General features: G+C 38.6%; 1 protein-coding gene across 2 annotated transcripts in view; it reads right to left on the reverse strand.

Moving 5' to 3' along the window:
- LOC145246077 (guanine nucleotide-binding protein G(o) subunit alpha-like) overlaps positions 1 to 11,258 on the reverse strand; it is a 388,154-nt gene that overhangs the window by 150,735 nt on the left and 226,161 nt on the right. The gene's annotated exons all lie outside the window — the stretch shown is intronic.

Consider the following 11,258-nt stretch of genomic DNA (forward strand, 5'->3'; position numbering starts at 1 on the left):
CATATACATGCATATATTTTTATACATACATATACATGCATATATTTTTATACATACATATACATGCATATATTTTTATACATACATATACATGCATATATTTTTATACATACATATACATGCATATATTTTTATACATACATATACATGCATATATTTTTATACATACATATACATGCATATATTTTTATACATACATATACATGCATATATTTTTATACATACATATACATGCATATATTTTTATACATACATATACATGCATATATTTTTATACATACATATACATGCATATATTTTTATACATACATATACATACATATATTTTTATACATACATATACATACATACATATATTTTTATACATACATATACATACATATATTTTTATACATACATATACAGGCTTAGGGTCAAACAAATCCAACTTGCCTCCTCCCTTGAGGCTTGCATTCACAAATATCCGTGGGCTTAGAACTAATTTAGCTGATGTTGAAGCATTTCTCCTAACAAATACCCCGGATATCTTAGCACTAAGTGAGACTAACCTACACTCCTCCATCCCCTCTAACTACTTTAACATGCCTGGATATCTCCCACTCTGCCGTAAGGACTCTGACAGACATATGCACGGACTTGGAGTTTACATTCGTAATACCCTTCCCTTGACTAGAGAAACAAACCTAGAAACGGATGATCAAGCCTTTATGTGCTTTAGACTAATCATGCAACACAACATTAGCTACTTTTACTTTCTCTACCGCTCTCCCTCGACCCAAGACTGCACCATAATAAACAAAGTATCTGACAGTATAGACACAGCACTCTCCTTCGACACTAGCGCCCAAGTACATGTATTTGGCGATTTTAATGTCCATCACAAAAACTGGCTTGGATTCTCTACTTACACAGATGCAGCAGGCAGCGCAACTCATAGCTTCTCTGTATCTCACTCCCTAGCGCAAATTGTTACTTTTCCAACCCGCTTCCCTGATCAGGAAGAACAACACGCATCACTATTAGATCTGTTTTTGACCACAGTTCCTGATGATTGTGTAACGAAAGCCGACAGCCCACTTGGGAACGCTGATCATGCGGTGATAATGGTTGAAATCGCCCTAAACTCTAGACCCAAAACTGAAGAGCCAGTGCTCAAAACAACGAGATATTATAAAAAGGCTGACTGGGAAGCTATCAGAGATCTTATCAGAGACGCCCCATGGGGAAATATTTTTTCTCTTCCTGCTGAACAGTGTGCAACCGAGACCACTGAATGGTTCAAAACTGCAATCGAAGCGCATGTTCCCATGCGGAAATTCTATAGCAAGCCCCACTCTCCCCAATGGTTTACTTCGACTTGCGCAACTGCCATTGCTCAAAGGCAGCATGCATTCCGCAGGTTTAATCGACATAAGTCCAGTTCAAACAGACAGAAGTACATAGAAGCTAGAAGTAACATTAAGAAAGAAATAGCGACAGCTAAGAGGGAATTTACGGAAACCACGAAAAAACGCATCGAAGCACAAAAACTAGGAACTCGTGACTTCTGGAAAATCTACAACAGTGTAGTAAATAATGGGCAATCAACAATTCCCCCACTAACCAACAATCACGAGGTTCTTTGCTCAGCAATCGAGAAGGCTAACATGCTTGCCAGTCGGTTTACCTCAAACTCTACACTGGACCCTCTAAACCACCCCCTACCTCAATTTCCTATGCAGACAGACGCCACACTAGACGACCTGAAAATCACCCCTGCTCAGGTGCATGCTATCATAAAAAACCTTGACACTTCCAAACACTTCCTTGACACTTCCAAAGCATGTGGACCCGACCTCATCCCAGCTGTGCTATTAAAAAAGTGCTCAGCCGAAGTAGCTCCAGTTCTCTCCAAACTCTACAACAAATGCCTTAATGAATCTTGCTTTCCGAGCTGTTGGAAAACTGCTTCTGTAGTACCAGTATTCAAGAATTCTGGCGAAAGAACTGACCCATTAAATTATCGCCCTATTAGCCTCCTCCCACTTTTTGCCAAAATATTTGAGACCTTAATTAACCATGCTCTAGTCCAGCACCTTACAGATGCTAAACTCCTGACCGACCGTCAATATGGATTTAGACAAGCCCGTTCCACGGCAGACATCCTCACTGTAATCTCTGAACGCATATACCATTCATCGTAGATTGGAGCTCAGACGAGCATTTGCCATAAAAATAACGATAAAACAGAGATAGGCTTGCAACGTCTCTTCTGTGAGAAAGAGGTTGTAGGGAAGAGGAAAGGGCATTCCCCATTAGGCTACAAAGTCCATTCTGAATTCTGTCAAGGTAGGATAAGGTCTTCCTAGCATCTCCTGCCTAGATGTGACAGCAATACTCCATCCATGGACGTACCTGGCTCTTATATAGGTAGTGAATTGCATCACCAGGTAGATATCTACTGAATTGATAGAAGGATCCCATCATTTTTCCAGCGACCTTGGCAACAGATTTGATGTACGTATTCCATTTAAGATAAGGAGTAAAGGTCAAGTCCAGAAGCTTGTCAAAACATGGAGCCTCCCCAAGACGAGAGCCATTCATTTCCATTGATGCCAGATGATGATGCAAAGATAGAAGCTTCGTTTTAGCCACTTTTCCCTCATTGTACCATATGCTCAAGATCAGAGGAGCTTACATTACGCCATTTTGAACTTACTGTCAAGAACTGTGTCAATGGAATTAAAGAAATAAATTATAAGATGGCCAACATATTGAAATTTGGAATATAGACTTTTGTCATTTATTTGTTCTATGTTCTGTAATCACATTAAGCTTCTTAAATTAAGGATTTGTAACTATAAAAAGCTGAATATAATAAAATTATATTTTCAGAGAAATATATATATATATATATATATATATACACACGCATGTATGTATGTATGTATGTATAGGTACATATGTGTATATGTATGCATGAGTATTGTATGGTTGTGGAACTCTCTTCCTGGTCACTGTTTTTCTTCTGCCTATGACCCTGGCACTTTCAAGAGTAAAGTCAATAACATCTGTCTTTTCAAGAACTATCTTTCGTTCTTGTTACATTAAGTAACTTCATGCCTTGTCTCAAGCGATTTCCATAAAAGTATATATAATATATATATATATATATATATATATATATATATATATATATATATATACAGTAGAACTCATAATTTGCTTCGTTCAAATTGGATAATGCTATTCAAGTTTTGTGATAAAAAATGTGCTGCAGTTAACTTAATTTTCTAAGAATTAAGAAATAGTAAATGAAATTCATTGCTATATGATACTTCAAGTATATATTAAGTTGAGTTTATGATGTATTGCAAGTAAGAATTGTTAAATATTATCACCAGGAACAAAAGCATTAAAAATAATTAAATCTACTCTTACTTGTTAGGTATTTATTACCTAAGTTATCATCTGCAGAAATCATACATTTATGTAAAATAGCTTTTTTTTATTTATTCATTGAATGAGTCTCATTGCAGTTTCTATTTTCATCGATTTAGCTCTCGGGCACTACCATTGTATTCCATAAGCGATCACAAAAATCTACAATTCCTTGGTTCTGTAGCTTCTTTATGATTATATCTCTTCAGAGTGACATTGCTTGCAAAACATAGTCGTCACTAAAGTAAGGACTTTTTTCTAGAAATTTTATAGCGTCTCCATAGACTTTTCTGCATCATCTCATGATATTGCTTCATCAGAGTGTTCTTGATTATTTACATAAGGGTCAAGAGAATGAGAGCTGTCGCTATTTTCATCACCATTATTGCCTTCAGGATATTGATCAGTAGTTTCCTCATCTTGTTGCACCCACATTTCAACATCATTTGCATTAAGTGATTTAAGAACAGCGTGGTTGGTCGGTAACCATTTGGTTTCAAGAATTTTTTCAAGACCAGATGTATTCTGATTCTTTCAGTTCAGAAGCCTTTGGCGCTGGGCATAATTTACCCCATGCTTTTGTTAATGTGCTTGCTCGAACTTGATTCCATGCACTTGCGAGAGAAAATATGGCATCTTTGATAGTAAAATGGCGCTGAAAATCGCTTATACTCACGGTACTATTTATCATATTCATCATGAAATCATTTCTGCAGAAACATTTTAAGTTCCAAATAATCCCTTGATCCATAGGTTGGATGAGAGGTCACATTAGGTGGTAAGTAGCACACAAAAATATTCCCACAAGATGACGCTAGTTCTGACTCAGGAGTATGTGCTCTACAATTGTCCAACAGAAGCAAGCACTTTGAATCAGACCAAGAAAGCTTTCAAGCACTTTGAATCAGATCAAGAAAACTTTCAAGCACTTTGAATCAGATCAAGAAAACTTTCAAGCACTTTGAATCAGATCAAGAAAACTTTCAAGCACTTTGAATCAGATCAAGAAAACTTTCAAGCACTTTGAATCAGATCAAGAAAACTTTCAAGCACTTTGAATCAGATCAAGAAAACTTTCAAGCACTTTGAATCAGATCAAGAAAACTTTCAAGCACTTTGAATCAGATCAAGAAAACTTTCAAGCACTTTGAATCAGATCAAGAAAACTTTCAAGCACTTTGAATCAGATCAAGAAAACTTTCAAGCACTTTGAATCAGATCAAGAAAACTTTCAAGCACTTTGAATCAGATCAAGAAAACTTTCAAGCACTTTGAATCAGATCAAGAAAACTTTCAAGCACTTTGAATCAGGCCAAGAAAACTTTGAAGCACGTTGAATCAGATCAAGAAAACGCCTCTGGACAATTAGCACAAATTCTTGCAAAAAAAAAACATTTTTTAAACAACTATTGATTCATCCCTCCATTTCGTGAAGAATAATAGGATACTGGCAAAGGCGAAACTCCTTTCAATGCTCGGGGACACTTTGATTTGCCGACGACAAGAAGCTTACGTTTATGAGTTCCAGAAGCATTAGCGCATACCATCACTGGTAGACTTTCTTTATTTAATTTGAATCCTTTTATTTTCTGCTCCTCGGATCCGGCTAATGTTTTTGCCACTTTCATCAGCCTTGTAAACATCCTCTGGTGTTAAACCATAATCGGCAATTATCGTCTTAAATTTGTCACAATAATTTGACGCTGCGTGTGTATCAGCAGACCGTTATTCGCCTGACATTGTTAATTGTCTTATACCATGTCTACTCTAAGCCAGCCTTCACTGAATTTCATATCTTCTGCGATATTCAACTCTTCCTTAAGAGATTTTGCTTTAGCAATTAACATGGGCCCAGATATTGCTACACCTTCATTCCGTTTTGCTACAAACCACTCATGCAATATTCGATCGAATTCAACTTGCTTTGGTCTGCGAAGATTCCTTTTTACATGTCTTTTATTTTGGAGAGAAAGGAGCACCCTTCAATATTTCCTCTTTTCTTTTTAATGTAAAACAGTGTACTTCTTCCAATCTTATAATCTCTCAATATAACGCTATTTTCAACTCTAGCATCAATTTTTCTATAATTTGATGTTTTTCAAGTAAATTCAGTGTCACTTGTTTTCTTTTATAGTTGCAAGCCATTGGGATGGGTTGTTTTACACCATTTTAAATATAGCAATCTGAAAAAAAATTTACAGTTAGCGTAAATTAATTATTAATAGCTAATCTACATTAATTACATAGTACCAATATTAACATTTCTGCGCAATATCTGACTAAACCATGTAAACAGTTTTACTGCAACTCCGCATCAAATATGCTAATACAATTTCGATAATGAGACAGTTCAAGTTTAGAGAAAGTCCAGGTTAAGAAGAAGTAAAAAATGAGAGGAAGTCCAACTTTAGAGGAAGTTCAAATTAAAGGAGTTTTACTGTATATATATATAAAATTTAAATGAGAAATTTTTGAAAACTTTGAAGTGTCGAATATAATGATAAAATCATTTTTGTTTATTGCTTTTTTTTTTGTAAGTCCTATATTTCGCTAATACATAGCCTCATCAGGGTAGAAAGTCCAGTTGGTGAATTTCTTTTTCTTTATTTTGGTGTTATGGCGAAGAGACGAGAATTTACGTGTTGGTCCGGTGGTTTCAATGAAAACAAAGGGATGTAGTATTTACCTGATATATGCAATGGTAAACTAATGTAAATAACAGTATTTATATATATAGAAAATTTAATCTCAACCGAATTAAAAAAGCTCAATACGCAATAGAGTGTAGAACTTATTATAAGAGAAAGAAAATTAAAACTAAGTTGAACTTTACAATCAAAATTTATTGTTCGACTGAATACTCCAAAAAACAATTTACAAAGTCCTTATTCCACAGAGTTTCAAAGAATGCTATTCTTGTTATTCTTCTCGTCAGAGGACATAAAGAAATCAGCAAATTATATTTGTGGCAATGCTAGAATTTACTAGTTAAGCATTAAGTGAAACCGCAATTAATTGTAGTTATAAATTGCCAAATAAAAAAGTGAAAAAAAATGTTGGATACGTAAAGAAATATATATAAAAGCAAACCGCGCATAATATTATAATATATATATATATATATATATATATATATTATAATATATATATATATATATATTTTAAGCCCCCCTCTTTGGGTAGAGCACTGTCGTAAATAATCTCACCCGCTACTTAATTGGCTGAAAAATACGAAACTCGTTGTTTTTTTGTTTACAAACAGGCGGTTTGAGCACTGTAAGAGTTATTTGCGAGCGTCCCTTCTGTGGTCGAGTGGGAGAACTGCCGACTGTCAACACGACGGTTCTAGGTTCAATTCTTGGCTTGGGAGAGATGCTAGTCTAGCGGCACTGATGAGTTGTGATACAACGAAACAGGACTGTATGTCGATGACTACGGCACTGATGAGTTGTGATACAACGAAACAGGACTGTATGTCGATGACTACAAATATATATATATATATATATATATATATAATCTAACGTTATTGTTTTCCAGAGGTTAAGTAACCAATGAATTTTTACGAAGTTAATACAAGAGTGCTCAATAGCAAGTAGAGCAGGGTATACTCTTTATTTGTTTTCACATAAGCAGTAATATGTTGTTACACAGTCATGAGCATGTTTCAGTCAGCTAGGTACTAGTTACAGTCATGAGAAATCGGCAGGGATATACAAGAGGGCAACGTAAGTCGTACATTTTCTGACCATATAAAATTTCCAGTCAAATTAAGAGCATTTCTGGAACTGAATAACTGATTAAATTTGAAACCCCTTTAAACATAGATATGTTAAATCCACATTCCCCTACCGTTTGAACATATACACACTAGTATGTTTAAAATTCAGGGCAGCTATCACACACACACACACACACACACACACACACACACACACACACACACACACACACACGAATGCCTTTCTTTCTAGTTTTGCATTACCTCTATCTCGATCTTTAATACACCATCCTTCCACATTCATTCCTGTATCTCAACAGATTTAAATCCCCTATTGGGTTTTATTTACATACAACCAAATCTTATTTTTCGCAAAGTTTGACGGAACCACCTGATATTAACTTCCTGTGACGAGGAAGACCTGATATTTTCATTACAAACTTCGCTTTCAAATAAGCTGTATCTCCTGAAGAGGTCTTTAGTTACTAGTAGCTAGCTGCCCGAAACATGCTCATGACTGTATAGCAATATGTTACTGCTTATGTAAAAACAAAGAATATGTTTCTATACATATATACCCCCATACATACATACACACACATATATATATATATAAATCCACGTACAATAAACGTATTAATGTTTATATTATCCCAATCAAGTAAAAAAAAAAAAAATCAACACTACAGTAGAAAGTAGAACTTAATACAATAAGTGTAAACAAACACTGTAAATCAGAAATTTACATGTAAAAATTTATTTTTCGACAGAATACCTCCAATAAAAAAAGGGGGCGGTAAATATCCTTATTCCGTGGAGTTTCAAAGAATGTAATGTTCTTCTCGTCAGAGGATAGAAACTGGTTAGCGGAGCTAGAATCAGTTTCTATCCTATATATATATATATATATATATATATATATATATATATATTTGGAAGAGGTGCTAGACTAGCGGCACTGATGAGTTGTGATACAACGAAACAGGACTGTATGTCGATGACTACAAATATTTTAACCCCCCCCCCTCTTTGGGTAGAGAACTGTCGTAAGTAATCTCACCCGCTACTTAATTGGCTGAAAAATGCGACGCTCGCTCTTTGTTTATAAACAAAGCGGTTAGAGCACTGTAAAAGTGGTGGACGGATGTTTGCTTAAATAGACATTTGGCGAGATTATTTACGGACTCCGCTCCCGTGGGTCGATCGGTAGAACTGCTGACTGTGGTTCTAGGTTCAATCCTCGGCTTGGGAAAGGTGCTAATCTAGCGGCACTGATGAATTGTGATACAACGAAACAGGACTGTATGTCGATGACTACAAATATATATATTTGCTTCCCCACCAAAGCAAATTAGGCACAAGGCCGTTTTTAATGTGGGGTAAAAACCAGCTCCCCTAAAAGTAGGCAAAAAGGGGGCACTCTGGTTACCAAAAATAATAATTGTCCCAGTATAGAGGGTTTCCCCTCCATTGACTGGTACAAACTATCTTAAGTGCAGCATCTGCAGAACAGAGTGTATTTATTTGCTCCCCCACCGAGCAAATTAGGCACAAGGCCGATTCTTAATGTGAGGAGTGAAGGGGAAATGGGGACCAACTCCCCGGGGAGTAGGGGAGCTGGATAGTGACAATTGGTATGAAGAGTTGCCCCTACATTGACTAAGGTCTTATATGTGGGGACAACCGCACATATGGTCTTTGGCTGTAGTATCTGCCCGAACAGATTGTATTTATTTGCTTCCCCACCGAGCAAATTAGGCACAAGGCCGATTTTTAATGTGGAGTGAGAGGGAGGGGGGAGAAAGGGGGACCAGCTCCCGATAAGTGGGAAATGGGAGCTGGATAGTAACTGTTGGTATGAAGGGTTGCTCCTACATTGACCAAGGTCTGATATGTGGGGTTACCCCCAAATATGGTCTTTGCTTGCAGTATCTGCCGGAACAGATACTACACTTTGAGATATTAAATCCTTTATTCGGTATTTATTTGCTCCCCCACTGAACAAATTAGGCACAAGGCCGATTTTTAAAGTGAAGAGTGAAGGGGAAATGGGGACCAACTCCCCGGGGAGTAGGGGAGCTGGATAGTGACAATTGGTATGAAGAGTTGCCCCTACATTGACCAAGGTCTTATATGTGGTGTTGCCCCCACATATGGTCACTGCTTGCAGTATCTGCCGGAACAGATGGTATTTATTTGCTCCCCCACCGAGCAAATTAGGCACAAGGCCGATTTTTAATGTGAGGAGTGAAGGGAGGGGGAAGGGAAAAAGGGGACCAGCTCCCGAGAGGTGGGAAATGGGAGCTGGTTAAAGGTCAGGCATGTGGGGTTGCCCCCACATCTGGTCTTTGCTAGTCATAGCTAGTCATAGCTTGCAGTATCTGCCGGAACAGATGGTATTTATTTGCTCCCCTACCGAGCAAATTAGGCACAAGGCCGATTTTTAATGTGAGGAGTGAAGGGAGGGGGAAGGGAAAAAGGGGACCAGCTCCCGAGAGGTGGGAAATGGGAGCTGGTTAATGGTCAGGCATGTGGGGTTGCCCCCACATCCGGTCTTTGCTAGTCATAGCTAGTCATAGCCAGTCATAGCTTGCAGTATCTGCCGGAACAGATACTACACTTTGAGATATTAAATCTTTTATTCATGTTAAAAAATACAGAAAAAATCAACGATGAACAAAAAACTTAGGCACATGGCCAACTCAAAAGGGGGGATTTTGGGGGACGTTGGTCATCCTTGTCACTCCAGAACTAAACAAAGTCAAAAGTTTCTCCCAGCTAGTATCTTCTTTCACCATAATACCGCATTCACCCTTTCATATTGGGGGACGTCCTAGTAACTCCCAATTTTTAAAACATTTTTTATTGACGTGTAAAAACAAAAAAAGATAACAATAAAATGGTAACAATAATTCATTTGTGTTGAGGGCGGGGGAAGAAAAAACAAAAGGTGATTAGTAGGACCCTCCCAACTCCGTCTAGTTGATAGACTGCCCGTTCCACTAGGTTTGTAAAAGGAACCTTGCTTCTGTGGGTCAGTCTCTAGGTGGGGATGCCCTCTAGATGGGGGTGAATGGAGAAAAGAAAATTTTTGTGGGTAAGGGATGGAGGTTAGTTTGTATTTCTTTTTCTCCAAGATGGGTAAAATTTAGAGGAAGGGGTGAAAACAAAAATTGCAGGTAAGAGGGGATGGGGATCTTGGAGGCTTCCTAATCGGGGAGGGATGGAACACACACTCAGCTAGCTGAGAGACTACTTGTTTAATTTTACTTTACAGAACTGCGCGTTCCACACCTAGGCGGGGAACACGTATTCAAATTTGGCTCCTCTTCGTACACACAGACTTGCTACATGTATCCATCTTCTGTCAAATGCCGCGCAATGCAGCCTTCTTCTATCACATCTGATCTTCACCCGTAGTTGGTGTTTAAAGAATGCGATCAGATCTTGATCAGAAAAAGACAACACCCCCCGGCAACCTTGCAGACGCGACGTCCAAATCACCATTCTCGCCACGGCCAGGATCGTAACGTAGACCATTTGTCTTTCCCGGTCCCACGGCGGCCTCACGTTGTCTACAACATTGGATACAGTAATTGGGCGAGGATGCTCAGGATCGATGCGAGCCGTCACTCCGCTGACATACGACCAGTACTGACAGAGTTCGCGGCAATCGAAGAAAGCGTGATCCGTAGTTTCTACGGCCGTTGTCCCACAACGGGGACAATCAGGCGACTCCAAAAACCCGGAACTGCATTGTATGTTGTTGAGTGGAAGTGCATTTCGGGCCAATCGCCAGGTCAGAGAGAACTCCGAATTGTTCAGATGACTCGAACCTGGCGCCCAGCTCCGCGCAGAGCGGATCTCACTCTGCTGCCACCCCAGACGCGCGCATAGCGGGTCATCAGCGGCCCCCTTCACTAGATCCCTGTGGAGTTCCCTACGGGTAGCAGTCACAAGGTCACTGGACCTTGGTAGTCGTTTTAGCGTGGCTCGGCACTCTTTCATGTAGGCAGATTCTCCCCGTGGCCTGCGACGGCTCTCGATGGAAGGGTCGAGAACGAGGTCAGGGAAGGCGGCAGTAACCATGGGGTGCCACGGTTGGTCATTCTGCATA

The sequence above is a fragment of the Euprymna scolopes genome, chromosome 23 (genome assembly GCF_053919585.1).
Source record: "Euprymna scolopes isolate OS-2025 chromosome 23, ASM5391958v1, whole genome shotgun sequence".
In the NCBI taxonomy this organism is placed as follows: Eukaryota; Metazoa; Mollusca; class Cephalopoda; order Sepiida; family Sepiolidae; genus Euprymna; species Euprymna scolopes.